This window comes from Anas platyrhynchos, chromosome 12, assembly GCF_047663525.1.
Source record: "Anas platyrhynchos isolate ZD024472 breed Pekin duck chromosome 12, IASCAAS_PekinDuck_T2T, whole genome shotgun sequence".
NCBI lineage: Eukaryota > Metazoa > Chordata > Aves > Anseriformes > Anatidae > Anas > Anas platyrhynchos.
The window spans coordinates 10,352,461-10,373,024 of NC_092598.1; the positions used below are offsets into that span (position 1 = coordinate 10,352,461).

Genomic DNA, 20,564 nt, shown 5'->3' on the forward strand with positions numbered 1-20,564 from the left:
CTACTATTTCTTATATTAGGTATCTAGCAGGGGAAAATCCACGGCGCCTGCCTGTACTTCATCTGACCTACAGCCTCTTTTTCCTTCATGTTACTATAGGATAAAATTAAGGCATGCATTATTGTAAAGCTGACAATGTTTTTGGAGAAAAGCCTGATCTTTTGAGAGGAAGGAATCATGCCGTGCTGACCACGTAAGAAATCCTGCAAATAGTGAACGGTTGTTGATTGGTGATCTAAAGTAATTACCAAGCTTGAAACTCAAACCCATAACTGTACCACAGTTATACTTCAATTATTGATTGTGTTTTTATGAGAAACTTAGCATCAGCTACTGTTTGTTTGCTGTCTGGAGCCCTGGAGAATGCAGGAAGGTGCTTGCCTGAAAATGGAAATAATGAATCCACTTGCAGCAGGGTCTTGGTCTTTTCCTCCTTTCCCCCCTCCTTCTTTCTGAGCTTTACTCTGTAGAATTTCATGGAGAACAAGGTAGTAAGGCTACCGATACAATCGTAACTCTCCTTAACACCCGGTAAATTCCTACATGTTGTAGGCGTACTTGGTGCTCCCAGCTGACGCTTGCCTTGGAGTTCTGTAGAACCGATCAGCTGTGGTGAGGCAACTACAGAGGCAAATATTGCTGTGATAGCTCGAGTGCTGTGAAGTAACCTGAGGAAAAATTAAGATTTTTCTGATGTGATGAGACAGATTACGTACAGTAAATTCTTAACTATTTCTGGAATTTGGCAGACTGCAGCAGACTGCCAAATGTTCCCTCTTGTGTCAGGCAGGGAAGGCCTGATTCAGGACCACGCCTGTTGCATTGAGTCAGTGGAGTGCCAGGATCAGATCACATACATGGACTGCACTAAAAAGCCTTTTGCTCTGTAAAATTAGACTTCTGTACCTCAGAAAATGATGGCTGTTTTCCCAGAGTGTAAAATGTATGGAGGATTTTTGATATAAGTACATCACTTTGATGCTTTTGCTGCACATGGAATGTGTGGCCAGTGAGTATAAAGTGGGAAATACTAAACCAGCTGGGAGACGTGCAATCAATGTGCACAGATCTCTTGCTTTTGGGGTATTTTACCTATTGACAAGAAAAGAACTTGAAGTTATGGCTTGCTTAGGTCCAGACAGCAAACTATAGATCAAAGGAGACTGGTGCTCAGGTGTTACATTTCTGGTTAGATGCTTAAGTGTGCGGTTTTAACCAAGTCACAATAGTGACATTTTTAGTGATATTTTGGATTTTCTGACTGCTGTGTTTTTGTTGCTTTCCAAACCTCACTTTCCTGACCTTTGCTTGATACCCCCTGATTTGCAGGGTGACTCGGAGAGCAAAAAGATGCTGTTTCACGCATCATTAGTTTCTTATAACCTCAGTGTTTCTCATCTCTTGATATCGTTCCTTTGGTGCTTAGTTTGCATAAAAGGATCATAACTCTCCCTTCTACTCCTCCAGAACTTAGGGATTGTTACAAACACTTCTGTATCCACATAGCTAACATCCATGCATGAGCTGCATGCCTTGTGGCAGCATTAGTGAGGAATATAGTGATCATGTTATTTGACTGTGCTAACATAATTAATGGCAGAACATGTGTGTGAGCTAATGGACAATCTACTCTTGGGTCAATGCCTGCAAAATCATTACCTTACAGCATAACGGATGTGTGCCAGCTCTCTTCCACAGAGGGAGTTTTTGGTATAAGATGAATACCCAGTGTGTTTAATACTAAGTACTTAATTCTGCAAGCACCACCGGTGTCCAGAAAAAATATTTAGTGGATAATGCACATAGAGAAACAAGAATAAAAGGGTTCTTAGTGTAAATGCTACAGAGTGGAAAGAATGACATAGAAATAGAGAAGATCCCCCTTGTGTATGAGGTAACTGGATTTATTCTTGCAATTAAGGAAATCAGGAGGTACCAGAGCTTGGCAGGACAAGAGTCAGAGGAAGTTTTTATCATCATCTTTAACATTTCCCACAAGAAAAAGGTTTTAACTTTTTTTTTTTTTTTTTTTTTAGAGGTTTGCAGTGTACCACTGTTTTAGGCAAATGCAAGATAGGTGTTAAAGACTGGATGTCAGCACTCTTTCTTCCCGCCAAGTCTTTCAGTTGAATTTTAAGTGATTGCAGCCTTGGTGCAGGTTTGGGAAGCCCTGCAATGGCAGGAGGTAAGGCAACCCTTGAACCAGTTGTTTCCCTAGCAAGAAGCTCAGCTGGTTTCCCTGATGGATGATGAAGCTGCAATGAGTGTCAGCTGCCTGTGGATGCCTGGGGGACCTTCCAATAGGAGAGGCTAAGATGTGCCTAAAGCAGTTACTCCCTTTCAAACATATTTTGCCTTACTAAAGATTTCCTTTGTCCCCTAGGTTATTTAAACTCCATTTTGAAAGAACTTTGTCGCTTTCTTATCATCCCTGCCTACATCCTGTCTGTTTCTGGGAGCTGCACACTCCAGGCTCAGCTGGAGCACCACAGATTTGGATCCTACCCTGAGGTGGCACTGGCAACGGTGGGAGTTGAGTTATTGCTCTTCAGCTTCTTCCCAACGTGGCTGTTGTGCTGCACAGTGTGGCAGGTTTCTGTAGGAGACGGGTTAGCAGAGGGAGTCTGCATCCTTGAGACTGGCTGGTGAGTTACCAGCTAACCCTGTTATCGAGCTGAGTTGCTTTTCAGCTCGACTGTTAGGCCTCATGGGAAGTATGATGTGATGGACTGCCGTGGCTTTTTTCAGTTCTGAGTGCTAAGGCCATTCTTTTCCTTGCTTTCTTTGTGGTAGCCCCTCACATCTGGAAAGTAAAAGGACAACCAATGGATCTACCGGATAGTTGTATAAATCAGCACAGATTTTTAAATTAAAGAAAAGGCTCCACTTCAGTCATGGTCTTTAGTCTCTCTTCTGTATCCAAGTCAGCAATTTCCTGTATATTTTCAGTCATCCTTCAAAACAGTAGAGAACAAGAATCACTGTTATAGAGACCTACAAGAGGATTTGGGAAAGGATAACATTCCCTTAAAACACAGGAAAGGAATTTAACTTAATTGCTCTTATACTTCACTGAGATCCTTTTCATTTCTTCCTCACTTACATGAATATAATCACATAATATATGGTACAATACTTGTTTTGCTGAAGTCTCTTCACTTGCTTCATTGGGACTGGATTTTTATCTACAGTGCTTAAAACTGGCTCACACAGCTACACTTCTACAGATGTACCTAAATGTGAAGAATACTGATTATAAGAGAGATGCTTGGCCTCTGAGCTGAGAATTATAGGTCAAACTACATTGTGAACCTAACTAACGTGTTGAAAAGAAACCAAAGGTTCAAATAAATGGACCATTTATTGAAACATGATCAAAAGGCAGAATTGTGAAGCCTAACTTTTACAAAAGCCCAGCTTGCTTTAATAGTTTTGTATTTTCTAGAAAGAAACCTCAGGACTTCTATTCATAGACTTCACTAGAGGTTAGCTCTTTTATAATCTATCTTATTCTTAAATAAGAATGGAATTTATTTGCTTTTGTGGATGCACCTAAATGGATGCATCCTGGAGTGACTTTGCTACAGATTCAGGTATCTGCCATATCCCTGAATTATATTCTCACTGTCTGTGTTAACATATTACCATTGTTGTAGTGGGAAGCATGTTAAATTTCACAGTGAATATTGCATTTTTATTGTCGTATATTGCCAGCTTTTAAACAGTCTCTTTGCATCTTGTAAATATTTTCAGCAATTCTTTAAAAAGATCTTGCATTTGGATACTCATAAGGCTTGAAATCGCATAATGCTCTGAGTACTTTTCAGAGCTGTTCTAAATATGTACAAACTGCTGTGCATCAATAAGGAACTCCAGTGAGTGTGTGGATACACATCTTCTAACTGCAGTCTGTACACATACCTGCAGAGCAGAAAGACTGATCGAGGCTCTTGAACTTTTGCCCTTGCATGTTTTGTTCTACAGCTGAACATGCTATTAAACTGGCCCAGGCATACCAGCAAACAAGATGTGATGAGGCCTATTGAACACCGAATTGTCACAGTGGAACAGCGCAAATTTGTTTAACAAACACATCTCTTTAATAGTTAAACTCTGAATAACTCCATGGCCTCTGTGGTAACACTTGCACCTATATAATGTGATTGATAAAATCAGGAATATTAGCTGGAATAAAATGCAACAGGAATGGCTCTACATGAATTCAGTCTTGACATTGGCTTTCCCAAATGCCCTGAAAACAGAACGTGGTTAGCTGCATTATAATGCCGTATGTGGATTCAGAGGGTGGTTGCTCTATCGCGTATAAGCCACAGTAGAGTCGCTTTTCCAGGCTTAGTGTTAGCCACAGAAAGTGGTATAATTAAATAGAAAGGGTGCCTATGTTTTTACAAAATAGCTATAGCCAAGTAATTCTTCCTGTGATGATTTGTTCAAAATGATAAACAATAAATGCATATTTTTGATTCTTCTTGTTATAATATAATGTTTTTAATTTTCTGTGTGATGTTCTGAATGGGAGCAGAAGGGCAGCCACTGTTGTGCTGCTTCAGTGAAGCATTACAGGATTTTTCATTGTCACCATTCCGTTTCTGGCAATGTAGAAAAAAGTCCAAATGACTTTTTTATCACTGACTATGCAGTTTCACTAATTTTAACAGTACTTTCTCTGCCATGTGTACCTGTAGGAAGCTGAAGCCATTTAAATGATTTGTCTTACGCAACTGAACCTCCATTTGATGGTAATAACTTTTTGGTTACTACAGCCCTGTGCTGGAATCCAAGCAGTGACCTCGAGCTGAAAGGCTCCATATCCCATTGCCAGTCCCTGGAGTTAGCTGCTCTTGGCCTATTTTTCTTTTCCTCTGCGAGCAGCCGCTTCTGCCTCTGGAATTACCGACTGAAACACCTGCCCAGGAATCATTCTGTGGCTCATATTTCCACTTGGGTTCAGAGATCAGGATCACAACAGAAGCGTGTGTCAAACTGAAAGGCTCTTTCTCCTTTTCTTAAATGTTCCCTATGATATAAATGTTACAAAAGCGCTATGTATTCCAATTAAACTTAAACAGCAGCTCTAGCAGGGAGCAACTGCTGCGCACTCACAGGATAAATCAGCTTTCCTACTGAGCTCTGCAGCAGGCTTGGAGAGCGGGGGGAATATCTATTCCAGTAACCTCCATAAAAGCGTATGTATCTTCTTTCTGACTAGCTTGCTTAGTCCTCCTTATATAGTTCTTATTCCTCAAGGATAATGAATTCCTTTCCATCCACGTGGGGTCACATGGAGTGTGACATATCCTTGTAATTTTTAAGAGCCTGAGACAGCAGTATCTCTTCTCCATCTTTTGTAGGCAGGCAGTGGAGCAAGCTCAACTTATCAGTGTTGAGCTCTACTTTTGTAGATCCTCTGTGTGATGTTGGGCAAGTCATTCCTTCCTGTAAGTGGGAATACTGAGGATTTTGGCTGTTTGCTTCAGATGGACAAAGAAAAAAATCTTTGGGACAGAGTTGTGGTGGGGTTTTTTGATCTGTTTAACCCATACCAATTACACCGAGTCTTGAACTGAATTCCAGCTGGGGAGGATTGTCATTGAGCAGAACCAAATCTGTCCTGTCACAATTGTTGTTGTTGCTGTCTGATCCATAACTGAATGCGAACCATGGAATTGGTCCCATTAATGAGCAGAGAAGGATCCATTTTGAGTAGCTGATTTGAGTACATGGTATACATACTCCCTCACTACAAGATATAGATGCCCCATCTACAAGAAGGATAGAGTTGCTCAAATCTGTGAAGAGCAATGAAATTGGTGAAGGGACTTATAAGGAGCAGCTGAGGGAATTGTGATTGTTTAATCTGGAGCAGAGGAGGCTGAGGGGAGACCTTATTGCTCTCTACAACTACCTGAAAGACATTTGTGTTGCAAGGAGTGAGGTGGGTGTCTTTTTCTCGGGTGACAAGCGATAAAACATGAGGAAATGGTTTCAGGCTATGCCAGGAGAGGTTTAAGTTGGCTGTTATGAAGAATTCCCTTACAGAGAGGGTGATCAAACACTGGAACGGGCTGCCCAGGGAAATGGTGGAATGCCCATCCCTGGAGGTATTTAACAGATGTGTGGACATGGTACTAGGGGCCAGAGTTTAGGTATGGGACTTTGCTCCTGAAGGTCTTTTCTGATCTAGATGACTCCATGATTCTATCTATACTTGGTATGTATTGTATAATATAACCTGTGTGTAGTAAATCTTGTCTACAAAGATAAGCTGACTCTCCATATAAAGAGGACACTCCATGTAAAAGGTCACGATTGGTGGTAGCTCTGTGAACCACATTTTAAGAGAGAAGATGTTATTTATGCTTAGCAGAAAAATCCAGTGCTGCTGTTTCTCCTGTGGTGCATCAACAAAATGCACTTTTCACTTGGCCAGCTAGAAATACATATCTTACCCTTGGTTATGTTTCTTTTTGCCTCTTGCTACTGTGCTGTGGGTAGAAATGACCTTAGCAAGGCATATTAAAAACTGATATTTGCTTGTGCAATGCTCTGACCGATAATACGGTCATAGCCAAAAGGCTCAGACAGCCAACTGTGCCCTTCTGTGGTCTCCAACCTGAACAAAAAGAGAACAGATTTAATTAAGGCTATTATGGAAGTAGCACTGCATAATGATTTACCCTGAGTGAGCGCCAAAGTACCATTTGTTGGAGATTAATATAACTTCGCATGTTTGAAAGGCCAGAGCTCTGTCTGTTAAATGTAATAACTGAAATTTTGTATCTGCAAGCCTAGTTGTTCCATGCATAAAATGAAAACCAACTCTGTATTTACTCAGACTATTTCTGTTGTTTGAATCACTTTATGGATACATGAAAGAAAGTCTGATGAAATGAACTGTAGATATAAAAAAGAGCAAGAGTAACATGCATTTCAGATTTTTATATTGTCTAAAGGGAGTCTTGGGAGTTGAGCATAACAAAAAATCTTTTTTCTTTTCTCCATTTTTTGCCTGCTTTTTTGCTATTACATATGAAATTGAGATGAGGACAAAGAATGATATTAAAAGCTAATTTTTCTGTCTCAGAATAGGAAGGATTGTGAGGCAGCAGGGTGCACTGTGCATTGTAAAAATCTGGGTAGCAATCAGTAATAGTGAAATTTTAAAGGTACATCATTCTATTAAATCCATCAGTGGGACAGTAATCTGGAGGACATGTATACAGTGTTCCAACAGGAGGGAAAGTTCTGAAGTATCCATTAGCTACCATTAATTGCCAGATTATTTCTTCGGAAGCAGGTGAATATCATTAAAGCCAGCATTGTAATGAACTACAGGAGGAATCTTCTAAAGTGCTACCAACTAATAGAGGAGCAATAATTCACTTTGGAAAATGGACATCTTCCAGTATATATTTTTTTCAGAAACATTTATTAGCTTTAAAAATGATCACAATGACTGTACCTGAAGTAGTAATGACTCAAAAGAAAATTTACCTTCCCAAGAAACTCAGGAAAATAAATGGTCACAAAGGCTTTCTAAAGTCTATTTAGAGGAAGAGTCGATATTATGCAATTAAAAAGATTTTCATTTGCTGTCATGTGATGCAGTAAGAAGCAGCATTATCTTTGAATTGTTAAGATGGTGTTTTGTTCATCCCAAGGTGATTTCTGCTAACTACATTTTTCTACAGGTTTCACATTCTCTTGATAAAATGGGACTTTTTTTTTCTTTTTCTTTTTTTTTTTTTAAGATTACATCTGCCGTAAGCCAGGAGGAAAAGGTACCTGAAGATTTTGTAATTATCCAGTTATCCTTAATGTAGAATTAATTTATTGCTATGTAGCTGTGAGTCTCTGTTGTGTCTTTTGGAAGTAACAGGGAAAAGGGAACAAAGCCAATGTGAAATGAAAATCTGAAAGCAAACAAGTACTATATTATGATTAATGTTTAAAGGAGAACTGTTGGATAATGGTGTTCAGCTGATTATAAGCATGTCTAAGGAAGTCATTTTTCTCTTTAGAGTATGCATCACCTTGGATTTATAATACAGTTTTTTATTTTTCACTGATGTCTTATTAAACAGTGCTCTTTTCAAAGGAAGAAATGCTTGAAAAAAAATCTTTAAGAGCTGGTTTATTGAAATACATCTGAATCCCTCTGAAAGATTTCTTTTTGAAACATCCAAAATCCCAAGCCGCATTTTAGATTGGTATTTCCAAAGTAAACTCTTCCTGGTTTGACTGAGAAACACGTAGTCCCTGAAACCAGCTGGTTCTGCCTTTGAGACATGCTGATGTTCTACCTTGAACTGATGTAAGGGTTTCCTGGCAGTCTTTCTGGGATTTGACACCGAGTCCTTCTGTTCCCAAAGTTGTCTGTAGTTATTCTTCAGGTTGGTCATTTTAGGAGTCTCTGGGATGGAGTTGCAGATGCTCGTCATTAGTTTTGAAAGGTGTGGAGGCAGTTCTTTTGCTCTTCAGTGCACAGGCTGAGTATCTGGGGTTGTAGATTCCCTTATGTGGTCTTTTGTAGTAAGAGTTGCTGAGGAAGAAACTTCCTCATGACTTAGGAAGCCAAGTGGAGGGGAAGGGCAAGGCCTGTGCATCTCAGGCTCCTGACCAGCTGCTGATCTCAGCGCCACGTGTGTTGTGCACCATGATCTTAGTCTGGTTTTGCTTCGGGTGTCTAGTCATAAATAACTAGAAGAGGTGCAAAAGGAAAAAGCAAATATAAAAGGAATAGAAAAGACAGGTTGGAGGCCTGAAGTTGGCCCTGCTTTGAGCAGGCAGTGGAGCTGGAGGCCTCCAGAGGGTACTTCTGACCTAAATTCGGAGTGATTTTAAGAATAATTCAGGCGGCTGTGTTGAGAAGAAAGAAGAAGGAAGGCTTTTAATCTGGAGGTGAGGAGGTGTCAGATGAAATAAATACAAGCTGTGTTGGGTAGGATGAAGGGAAGGCAGGAGGAGCAAGGGGGAAATGAGGGAAGGGAAAGAGCATGTTGTCAAAGGGGAGGCAGGAAGCCAGTGATGCCATGTGCCTAAATGAGAGGAAGGCAGGCCTGTTACAGCAAGGAGTTTGTCTCATCTTCTCTGAGCATAAAAAGCAGGGTGGGGATTTCAGACGTGCACTATTAGTACATGGTGAAAGGGCGCCACATCACACCCCCTGCAGATGCCACTGGCGGTCTGGGTAGAAGCCCTCATGCTGAGTAAATCACCTCCAAGCATCATCCAAACAGACCACTCGGTTACCTTTGCCATGTGACAGTGCTCTTGCTAATAAGGGACAATTCCTGGTAAAGTTAAATACTGTAAATGTCATTATGCAATTTTCTTGCTGGTTTTCATAGAACATTATCATAGCTTTCATTGGAACATTATTCTAGTCGGCCTGCCTATATTTTCTTAGCCAACATTTGAATGTCCTGATTGTTTCCCTTCAGACATAAGCATTTCTGCCTTTTGGAGAGGTAAGTTTTTGCAGAGAGCTTTGTCTTACTTGTTTTAAAGCAAGTGACCTCTTTAAACACTGTTAGCTATTGATGTTATAACAGGACTACTAGGATTTTCAGACCCAAGTAAAAGATGGGGGACAGACCCCAAAGACCTCAATGTCTATGAGGAAAGTTGGAGACAATGGAAACAATGAAGGACTGGAAACATTCATTATACTGCTTTTTCTTCCCAAACTGAAAGAGAAATTTATCATAAAACTTGAGTGTTTCTAAAGCTTAAGTATTCTGTTGAAGGTTTATATTTTTCGTTGTCTTCTACCATAAAATCTCCAGAAATATCCTGTGAAATAGGAACAGTCAGCTTGCAAATACGGTGTCAGTCCAGTTTCATGGATAGCTATCTGTATAGCGGGAGGTCACAATGGAGTGCAATCAAAAAAGACATCCCAAGCTGTTATCCTGTTTCCTTTGAAGTATAACACATACTGCAGCTGTCAAAATTGCACAATGCGTTCTCAGAGAGCAGATAAGATGGAATTAAAATGCTTCTGTTTTTGAGAATTAGAATAACTAACTGTAGATGTTTGATCACAGACTGTATTTCTGGCTATCCATACTCTTACTGGATCCATTTAATTAATTTAATTAATAGGAGAAAGTAAACATTTTACAGGTCTAAGTATTATAAATTCTTCTCATTTGATACGATCTTTGAATCTGTTGCCATTAGAAAGTGAACTGTGCCGGGTGTAAAAATGGGATAAAATGTCTTTTGTAGAAGTAATGACAGTCATTTTAATTCATCCAATTGGCACTTGATTTTCTCAGGTATTAGCATTCTTTGTTGGTTTTAATAAATAAGAGGTGATAACTATTATAGTTCACCCTTCATTTAAACAAAAACTATATTCCCCCATGTTAGGAACAATTATATGGACAAGGCTTGCAGTGCTGCAAAATTCAGTTGCCAAACCTGGATGCTTTTCTTGTTTGAATGACAAAAGCTGAAGAGAGGGTTTCTTTCTTAGAGAATTTGGCATTTTTACAAAATTATTTACAGAATTATTTTTATTGGGGAAAAAAATCATACCTTGTTTAAGACTAAGGAGGATATTTTGTCTACTGACTTTTCTCTGAAATGTTCCTGGTAAAACAGGCACAATTTTGCAAATCATTTCATTTTCAGTTGGCATTATTTTTCCAGTGCTTTAGTGAATAATCTGTACTGAAGTGTAGGTGGGATGATTTGTGCTAGAAGTTTGTATGGGCAGACTGTGTAGCTGTGGTGGTAATTGTGATGGAATAATTGGTATTAAAAAAATAATAATAATTGCTTCCTATAGCTCTGCTGGCTGCAAATAGTGTGTTAAAGGCACCACATTCACACCTTGTTAAACCAAGAGGCCAGGTGATTTTGTTCTTCATCTTTTTCAGAATTAAAATACAATGTGTACTTCAGTGTTTAACATTGCAATAAATTACAGTGTCAACAATACAGCCTTATGATCTCAACTCAGTTATGGGTCTACAAGCTATCGGTATTTAGCATTCAGTCCATTACTGGCTTGCAGTGTTCAAATCTTTGCATTTTGTTGAATGGCTGAAGTCAGAATGCCATCAAAGTTATGGTAATGTTTGTGATTACTATATGCTAACCTGAATTACTTTCCCTAGCTATAACACTGTATGTTTTACCTATAAATTTAGTCTACTCTTGAGATTTCAGAGCAAATAAAAGGTTTTCTTAACCTTGCAGCAGATTGTGTGCTTCTAATTACTATTCACAGTGCGAAATAGCTTTGTAAAAGATTCCTTTCCTAATGCCTTTCCTTGCTGATAGCCTTTGCCAAGACAACATAACTGCACAGCGTCACATTTATAGGCTGGCTGCAGCTTACCTGCTCTGATTCTTGTTAGATTTATAGGTGCACCAACTTAGATATGAAGTTCAATTTGATGTCTTTCAATGAAATTAGTAAGAATATTAGCTCACAAATTGTATTTAAGCCCCTACTGGATAGGACTGCACACAGGCAAATTTACCGTACAAAAACAATGCACAGAATCAGCAAGCCATTTAAGTTGTTAACTTCTATTGACCCTAGTTTTTTATTTTCTTGTCATTTGAAAGCTGTGCAATTATGTATGGCTTTGGCTATACTGTCTACAAACAAGCCATTTTATGGTCAAAAGTCAAAAATGCTTAGGACTGCGTAATCTCAGACAAAAAGGCAACTGCAGAAATACAAGTAGTGAGTAGCAGGGTGTGTGAAAACTCCTTCTGTTTTCTTCTTAAATTTAAAAGCTCTTCAGGTTTAACTATAGAACAGTATTTCTTCCCTCTCTTACTAAGTTACTGCTCCCAAGGAATTTTTCATAGCACTTCACTTAAGACTTGTCTAATTACCCTATTTACCAGGGCTCTGGAATCTTTAATGTCTATTAACACGTAGTCACTGCAAGACAACCTTAGCATATTAGATGTCAAAAAAATTGCCTGCTATTAAATACCTATTACAAGGGTAAATGTCCTTTAATTAAAGCAAAAAGGAAAAAGATGGTTGGCTGGTATTTAGAAGAATATTCATAACAGGTTGGCACACTCCGGTTTTGGAGTCAAATAGAAAATGAAAAGAATCCTGTTTAACTTCAGGTCAGAGCAGAGAGCCGTGTTTCTGAAGTGCAGCATCAAACTACTTATGCTTCCTATATGTGCAAAATTTGAAAGGTGGAATGGCCTACTGTATTTGTAGTTCCTCATTAACATACATTATCAGTGAAAACTATTTTAGCTTAATTCACAGCTTTACTAATGAAAAAGAGAATAACTGAGTGAGCCTTAGAAGGCTCCAAATAAGACTTCTGAAATAAGTGTCAAAATCTTACCAGTTTAAACTTTTGAATATCTTTTCAGGTTTTTGCCAGTTTTTCCTTTTCTGACACTCAGGCCCTTGTCCCTGTAGTTAGTCTTGCAGAAATGTAGGGAATTTTAACGTGCTATGGGGCATATAAGCTTCAGAGACCATTAAAAATGTTAGAATAGCAACTAGCTCTTGGATTTGAGATTTTCTATTTTATATTTATAGCTCTTTATATGACTTTGTGACTGAATCTTCAGACTTCTTGGATCCTAAAATAACACAGGAAAGAACGTTAGCAGTGGGTTGGCCTTTCAGGGGCTGTGTCTAGAGATGGTTAAGCCTGGAAGAGGACAATGCATCATCTTGGAGAGATTGAAGGGAGAGGGAGAAGAAAATAAAATTATGTATTTTTGAAATTAAACCTGCTGGACAAGGGCATAATTGTCACCTAGTCAGCTATTGCCCAGTAGTTCTGACTGTCGCAATGCTATTGGATTTGGTAGTCACTTACACTGGGTGTCACCGGGGGTACTAACTGCTAATCAGGGTACTAATCACGGGCTGCAGACCCTATAGGAGCCAGCAGCACCAATTGGCAGCAATCCTCTCCTGAGACTTGGGTGTTATCAACGCTTCTTGGGGCTGCAGGCGTGAGCCTGGCTGGGGCTGGGGCTTTTTTGTAGTATCTGGAGCATCTTCTGTTTACATAAACGGAGGATGACAAATTCAGGAGCTGATAAGGAGGCTCATGTAGATTTCTTTACCAAATGCATGTGTATTGTGTTTACTGCGTATATTTATTCTTTATCCTTCACGCTATTACTTTGTCATTTTGGGTTATATGTTGGGTATGGATTTTGTGCTTTTGTTTTGTCCCAAGTTGAATTCTGATCAAAACTGCTTTATAAATAACTCCTCCTACTTATCTGCGTAGGAGTGAATACAGCAGCATCCTAACATCACTAGATTAACACCATTTAGATTTTAGGTGGAAAATAGAAATTTGAATGTTAGTGATGGAAATATTATAGTCTGGTTATCTAAGAACGGATGATACTGTGCAAATCTTCTCAGAGGTCTGAAATAATGTAATTTCAGCAGGATGAATTAGTTTTCAAAACTTTGAAAGTACATGAAAATGTAATTCATCATATGATTTTGCAGCTCTGTGTATGTTGCCAATGGATTTTTTTTTTGTGTGTGTGTGCTTATGTAGGAATAATTTACAAGTGTTTAAATGTGTAGGAGGTAAAGAGAATTAAGATTTTGTTACGATACTTCTGTCGGCATTGTGATATGACCTACTTGTCCACTTTCAGTGCATGTTAGTCTTGTTCTGGCTTTAAAAAAAAACAAAAAAACAACCCACAAATAACAACAGTGATGCTAACAGAAGAACCCACGTTGGTTTTCTTTACCCTAGTTTGTCTGAGCCTTCCTCTTAAAATATATCCCTCACAACCGTCCCTATTTCTCAAGCTTTGAAAAGAAGGTGGTTATGGTTTCCCAGCCATACTCTGTGCAGTTTGAAAATAAAAAGATACTGCTGTCAAATGTTGAAAGAAATCCTCCTTTTTGAAAAGTAAAAGAAATTGTCTAGCTGGGATTAAACAAGGGCAGGAAGTGAAGCATTTGTGTTTTTTTATGAAGTCTGGTGAGTTTTGATAATGAGTCCTCTAAAACATATGATTTTGAAGCTTTTCGAATTCCAGACAGATAAGAAATAATAGTTACATATTTCAGCTTCAAAGACAAAACTAACCTTTTATCACCTAATTTAACAATCTTCTTAGTAAAATGTGTTAGAAGAATGTGGAATGTTATTTAAATAATAAAATAGCACCATCTTTGAATAGCAGAGGTTTTTTTAATTGCCATAATCAAAGTCCAAACACATTTCTCTTCTTGCTTTAAATAGATGCTCTTAATGACAGTTTCTTCCTTAATGAGGAGGAGAACAAAGGGAACCTGTACGTGTTGGTGTGACTTCAGTGTGACAAAAGTTCTGATTTTTGACAGCCCTCTGCAAGGAAAATATGAAAATTGGAAGTGGTGTAATTAATGTGTAGATATGAATTGCTAGTTTGCATTTTAAAATATAAACATTTTTACATTAGCATTTGAATATATATATTTTAAATAAGGAAAAAACACAACTCTTGAGCTGTAGGTCACATTAATTCACACTTTTTGATAAATAATACAAAATATCTTTTAAAATTGGGCGTTCTTGCTGTGTGTACTAATGCTTTGTGAGTGATAAATAGTTTAGATTAATTACACAGCTCATAGAGAATTTTTGGAGATTCATTCTTGTTCCAGTATTAAAATCCATGCTTTGAGGATGGGGAGACATCTAACAACTTGGTTCATAAAGAGCAGTTAGTGTTATTTAGATTCATGTGTTCGAGTTAACTGTTGTGTACTTGTACTCAATAGGAAAGGAGAAGATAACCCCATATTTAATGGTGATTGAATTTTCTGCAGTGACTAAATCTCAAAAATGTGTTCATGGTCCTTTGTAGAGAGCACTGTAGGATTTAATAAAAGCAATGACTGATATTAATAACAAAGAAACAATTCAGATAAAATCTAAATTTTTTAGGAAGGGTGGAAATTGGTGTTCAGTATTGGATCTTGGAACAGCTTCATTGAGTCCCACTTGCGTGCTTGGAATCGTTTATGTTTTCAGATCTGATCATCTCCACGGCCCTCCTGGACTTGCTCCAACAGTTCCATCTCCTCCTTGTTCTGGGGGCCCGAGAGCTGGGTGCAGGGCTCCAGGTGGGGACTCGTGAGAGCAGAGTAGTGGGGGACAATCCCCTCCCTTGCCCTGCTGGCCACGCTGCTTTTGCTGCAGCCCAGGCCGTGGTTGGCTTTCTGGGCTGCAAGCGCATCTTGCCAGCTTGTGCTGAGATTCTCATCAGCCAACATCCCCAAGCCCTTCTCCTCAGGGCTGCCCTCAGTCCATTCTCTGCCCAGCCTAGGTTTACATTTGGGATTGCCCCGACTCATCCAGGACCTTGAACTTGGAGATTTGCAGAGGCCCAACTCTCAAGCAAGGGAAGGTCCCTCTGGATGGAAGCCCTCCCTCCAGCGTGTCAGGCTGGGACTTGAGCAGATGTGAGGAAAAGGCAAGCTCTCCCCCACATTCCCTGTAGTCTAAAAGTACAGGTGCTGGGTGAGACAAGGAAGGGCAGCGAGGCTGAGCTGGGAGTGAGGGGGCAGCCTCGGCTGCTCTGGAGCAATGAATTCGGAAATGTCATGCCCAGGAGGAGCAGGCATGGGGCCCTGGTGCTTTGGGATAAGAAGGAATGCTTGCACTCTTATGAGCTTCTTATTATTCTGTTGAGTTATACGTATTTTTATATCCACAGACTGCTCCAAGTATAATTATGGCTTTTAAGCAATAATTACTGTGATCTCCTATTAAGGCTGATTGATACCAGTTTACTTGGAGAGAACATGGCTGTTGGTTATTGAACGGCAGCAATGTATAGGTTTTATTTACTTTTACTATACATAAAGCTCTGAAATGCAAAAACATATGGATAGAATCATGGCTATTATTTGAAATGTAAATGAGGTAAGGGGCTAGGGAATGTCTCCCTCCAGCCTCCCCTCCAGTGGCATATGCTGGAAAGGTTACTGTGCAGGAGCAGTTTTGTAAGAATTTCCTCCCTTCTGCTCCCTTTTCTCTCAGCAGCATCTGGTGCAAGAAAACGAATTGCAATATGAAACTGGATTCATTATTAAAATGAGATTATAATTTCCACGTCATTCTCTCTCTTCTCCATGCCACCCCCCTTCCCACTATTTGATAATAATCTAGTCGTGTAATGAAATTCATGAGGCCGCAACAACAAAGGAGCTCATGGAAGAGAGCAGGAGCTTGTCAGATGGTATAGATTTGCATACTAATGAAGATTATGATGTTATTAATATTACAAAAACTTGGTAGTATCCAAGTGCCACTGAAATGAGGAATGATCATGATTAAAATCCAAAAGCAAATTAAAGAATATAGTATACAATATAGTTACATCTTGCAACTCCTGAAAATAGCAGTAAACCTAGTTCTTGCAAACTGAAGTGTTTTGATTTGTATGTCATTTCAAGAAGGTTAATAAATGTAGACTCGCAATATGTTTTATTGTCTGTACTGTATTGGGGAAAAAAAGTACTTGAAACTTCAATTTTCTTGTGAGCTGCAGTGGCAGATCACCAAAACGACAATGGGTAGCAATCCCTAGGACTGTGGTTCAGAAGAAGGCCATGCATTTGACTTCCAGCTGTGAGGTTAAGACAGGATGCTCTCCCTTTGCTGGGGTTTTATTCTTGTCTTTGCCATTGCCTTAACTTTGGAGAGGCTTGTTACTTTTACTTGTTTGTTCTGTAAAATATGTTCATATACTGTACTGAGCTCAGGAAAAGAGAAACAAAGCAGAGTTAAAGCTTGAGCTGCTCAGGTGGTAGGCTTTTCTGCCTTCCACTCCTTCTGAACAGGTCGAGGTCTTGGTTTGTTCCAAAAGAGCACTTGGCATTTGCCAAGTCTCATGTCAAATGGCAATTTGAGCAGCAATTTTCTGGGCTTGATTCCTTTGTCTTTCTGCTTTGCATGACAATGATGCCTGTGCAGATACAGACACGCTCTCAGCAGCATAATACGTGCTCAGAGGAAGGGGGATGTGCTCTTATATTTATTCTGCATAAACAAAATGGCTCGTAGAGTGCCGGGCAGTAGAGAATCTCACTATGTATGACTTTCAGTTAAAATGTGGAGCAGGAAGGGAATGTACCTTCTTGGCTGCCCTCGTTACCTGCAGCACTATTATTTTTCAAGACATTATTCACTGAAGTGTAGCACGTGGAAAGTGTGCATTTGTAGGAAACGTGAGGAAGATGAGGTTTGCACAGCATTTGTCTGCTATGAGAGACATACTCTGTAGCTCCAACAACACAAGGAATTAACTCAGTGTAAGAGAAGCCTCTGTCAATCAACAGGAATGATGTGAACAAGCTGGAGTGTCTCCTTCCGTAGGTGAGACCAAAGGCAGCGATGTGTTTGAGAAGATCTCAGTGACCTAAGGACGATGACAGACTTGAGCAAAATTTAGTGTTTGTCAGGGTATGTGAGCCTAAGAAAGCAATTTGTGCTTTTCTGTTGCTCTGTGTAATTTATCAGGGTCATTTTGTCCAAGTTAAAGTAGTCCAGGCCTTAAGTCTAAGCTGGGAGTGATGCTTTGACACTGAACCTTGGTGGGGACAGCCTGCACCCTGCGGTTTTGCTGCAGCAACGTGGACCCAGGAGTTGTGCAAAACACGGGTGCTAAAAAGCCCAGTGCCACACCTTTGCTGTGCTAAAGATTTGTGTGTATTTGTGAAGTTTTAAGGAAAAGGTGGGATATGGGCAGCCGTTTTGTGCTTCTCTTTGCCGCTCAGCCTTTTGCAGAGCTGTGAAGTGTACCTACAGGAGACAGAGGGGAGGTGGCAGGTGCTGACCATCAGGGAGCTTCCTCGGGCTCTGTGCGGGGAGCTTGGAGGGGGCCATTATGCAAATACTTCAGGAAAGACAGACATAAATTCACGTTCAAATATTTTCAAGAGCCTATATTTATAAAATTTGCCATAGGCAGATACTTATGTCACAATGAATTTTAAATAATGACAAAGTTTCATGTGGTTCATGTTGGAAACAGCTTTATTCTTTTAGGGATTGCGAAATAAGTGTTTTCATAATATTGTCCTGTGTTTAGCAGCCTTGGTAAGAACTGAAAGGTTTCCAGTATCCCTTTCCTTTCTCCCATTATAACAAAAGGTTTTCATTTCACTATTAATGTGGATTAATAAATCTACATTAAATAAAACATGTAGAAAAGTGACAGTTCTGACAGCCTAAATTGTACTCATTTGTGCTGCCTTCTCTCAGAGGGATTAATGAGTGAGCAACCGTTCCATGTAGCTCTGCTTTATCTGATCAAAACCAGTTTAAATTTGAAAGAACTGATAGAGCATGGTAGCCCGGGAGGAAAAGACGGCTTGTTTAGCCTCCCCCTCCAGCACAGGAGTCTTCCCCAGTGGCTGTTGACGGGTGTCTGGTCCATCACAGCCCACGAGATGGGTGATGGTACCTGTAGGATGCTACCCAGCAGACGCTGGAATATGTCCTTTCTGATCAACACATGCAATTAGGAGTTACACAGCTCTCCTAGCAGGGCTGCTGACAGACCAGCTCTGCTCTCCTTGGCTGCGAGGGACACATCACTAAACCTTCTTTGTTGTTACTTTTCCCTCAGGCCCCGTTTTCATGCATCTTCCACCATAGCTTTCCGTACGGGTCATTTGGTGATGAGAACCCCCTGTGAGGTTGTCACAACCTGCACGTTCAGCTCCTGTGTCTCTGAGCACTGCTGCCAGCTCCTTCCCTAACCCCAAGTTTACTGGGAAGCCAGATCGACCTGGTCCCAGCTGGTAGAGGTGGGGATTTCTCTCTTATAACCTAAGGCAGGCAGGCTGCTCAGTTGTGCCTTGGGCTGGAGGTGCAGAAAGGCCGAGTTCACTTCTTGGGTTAAGGGGCAAAGACACAGCTTAGAGCACCGAGACTAGAAAGGTGGACTCTGGTGGCGAAAGGACCAATCTGTGTAAAAATGTCACTACAAGTTTGAGACTGGTTCATAACTTGAATCTCTGTATTAAACAGTGCTAATCACCTGATGTGAAGCAGAGGCAGAGAAATGTTCAGACTTCTCTTAGCAATCCTTGTTCTTCAAATAAGATGATGCTTTGGGTTGCTAGATCTTCTGACTACCAGGTAGAAGCCACTGTACTTCCATTTCTGTATTGTATTGCTGAGCAAAACAAAGGTAAATAGATGTTTAATACTAAGAGTGTAGTTCTTCTGTTGTCTTCCTCAGCATTAATGCTGATCCAATGCCAACTTGCGAGTATGTGCGTACGTGGCCTTCAAACAAAGCCCAGCAGCAGCCTGGTATTTAACAGCACAGTAAGTGCTTGACAGCATCATGTAGTGGAAGTCTTGATAAAGCTGGATGCAGAAGAGCTCTCATCTTTTATTGTGTTCAATAAGGGCTATTTTTAACATTTATTTACCAAGGAACTAGTGACTGCTTTGCAAAAGTTATAACTTTGTATTTTTGTCTTGTTTTCAGTGCAGTGCAGGGACTCCATTTAGTATGGGGGCTTGGAGTGCCTACCAAAGCAACACCAGTGTGTGCTATTTCTGTGTTTCCGAGAGTCTGGTGCTGAGCTGTAACTTCTGGGCTGAAATGTTCATTGTGTGTCTGTACAGTGCACTGATGCATTCAGATACTGAGGTTAATCTTAGATGTGGTGCAAGGAGTCCGTTAACGTCACTAGGACTCTGATGGCGCAGGGGTGAAGCTTCCTTTTCTTCCTCTCTGTCCTTACCCCCTAGATCGCGTTAGCTATGAGAACATTGCTTTACGCAACAGAAATGAATTCATTAGCTGTGCGAGGACCAGTTTCTACAAGGTGTAACTATTGGGGTCAGAAGCACTTCACTTTCTTTTTCCAAATAGAAATGTCAGTACAGTGCAATCTGGAGTTCTCTTGAATTCGTGCATAGCTTGAAATGAGTTCATAGCAGGAAACACTGGGATAGCCTCCTTTTACTGTTTTGCCAACCCACACTGCCTTCCTTTCAGGGGGCAGAAGTCAGGGAGCACATCAGGACTATTGCTCCATCCCTGTCAAGCACCATCTCCTCTGAATGCATTTACACCACTAACAATGAGGTCAGGCTTCCCTTTGTGTCGCATTTTACATAATTCAGAGACCATCAGTTCTTATTTGACAGAGACAATGGGAAGAAAATTGGCTCCTGGAAATATCTGCTCATCCTTAATCTTAGTGGTAGTCTCCAATGGAGATACAAGAGGCCGGGGCAACCTGACTGGACTTTGAAGCCTGCCCTGCTTTGAGCAGGAGGTTGGACAGGAGACCTGCAGAGGCCGCTCCCAGCCTCAATTGCTCTGCGCCTCGGTGATACCCTTGCTGTTTAGCAGGTCATCACATTCATATTTTCTGCTGCTTAATGCCACATGTCACAGCTCCACAGTAAAACACTTTACCTTCTTTAGGAAACATTAAGGTCTCTGAGGCACTTTCAATGGCTCCCAAAAGAATTAAAACCAAATTTTATGAATTACATTTAATGGTATTTTTGAGCAGAGCTACAATACGTGGC

At 40.2% G+C, this 20,564-nt stretch overlaps 1 protein-coding gene and 1 long non-coding RNA gene across 7 annotated transcripts in view; one reads left to right on the top strand and one right to left on the bottom strand.

Moving 5' to 3' along the window:
• Positions 1 to 4,363, top strand: part of LOC106017239 (uncharacterized) — a 49,102-nt gene extending 44,739 nt beyond the window's left edge. For both annotated transcript variants that reach the window (XR_011812347.1, XR_011812346.1), the window contains one exon: positions 2,384 to 4,363. This is a non-coding gene — a long non-coding RNA (uncharacterized lncRNA). The remainder of the gene's footprint in view (positions 1 to 2,383) is intronic.
• Positions 1 to 20,564, bottom strand: part of CHST8 (carbohydrate sulfotransferase 8) — a 176,452-nt gene that overhangs the window by 23,246 nt on the left and 132,642 nt on the right. The gene's annotated exons all lie outside the window — the stretch shown is intronic.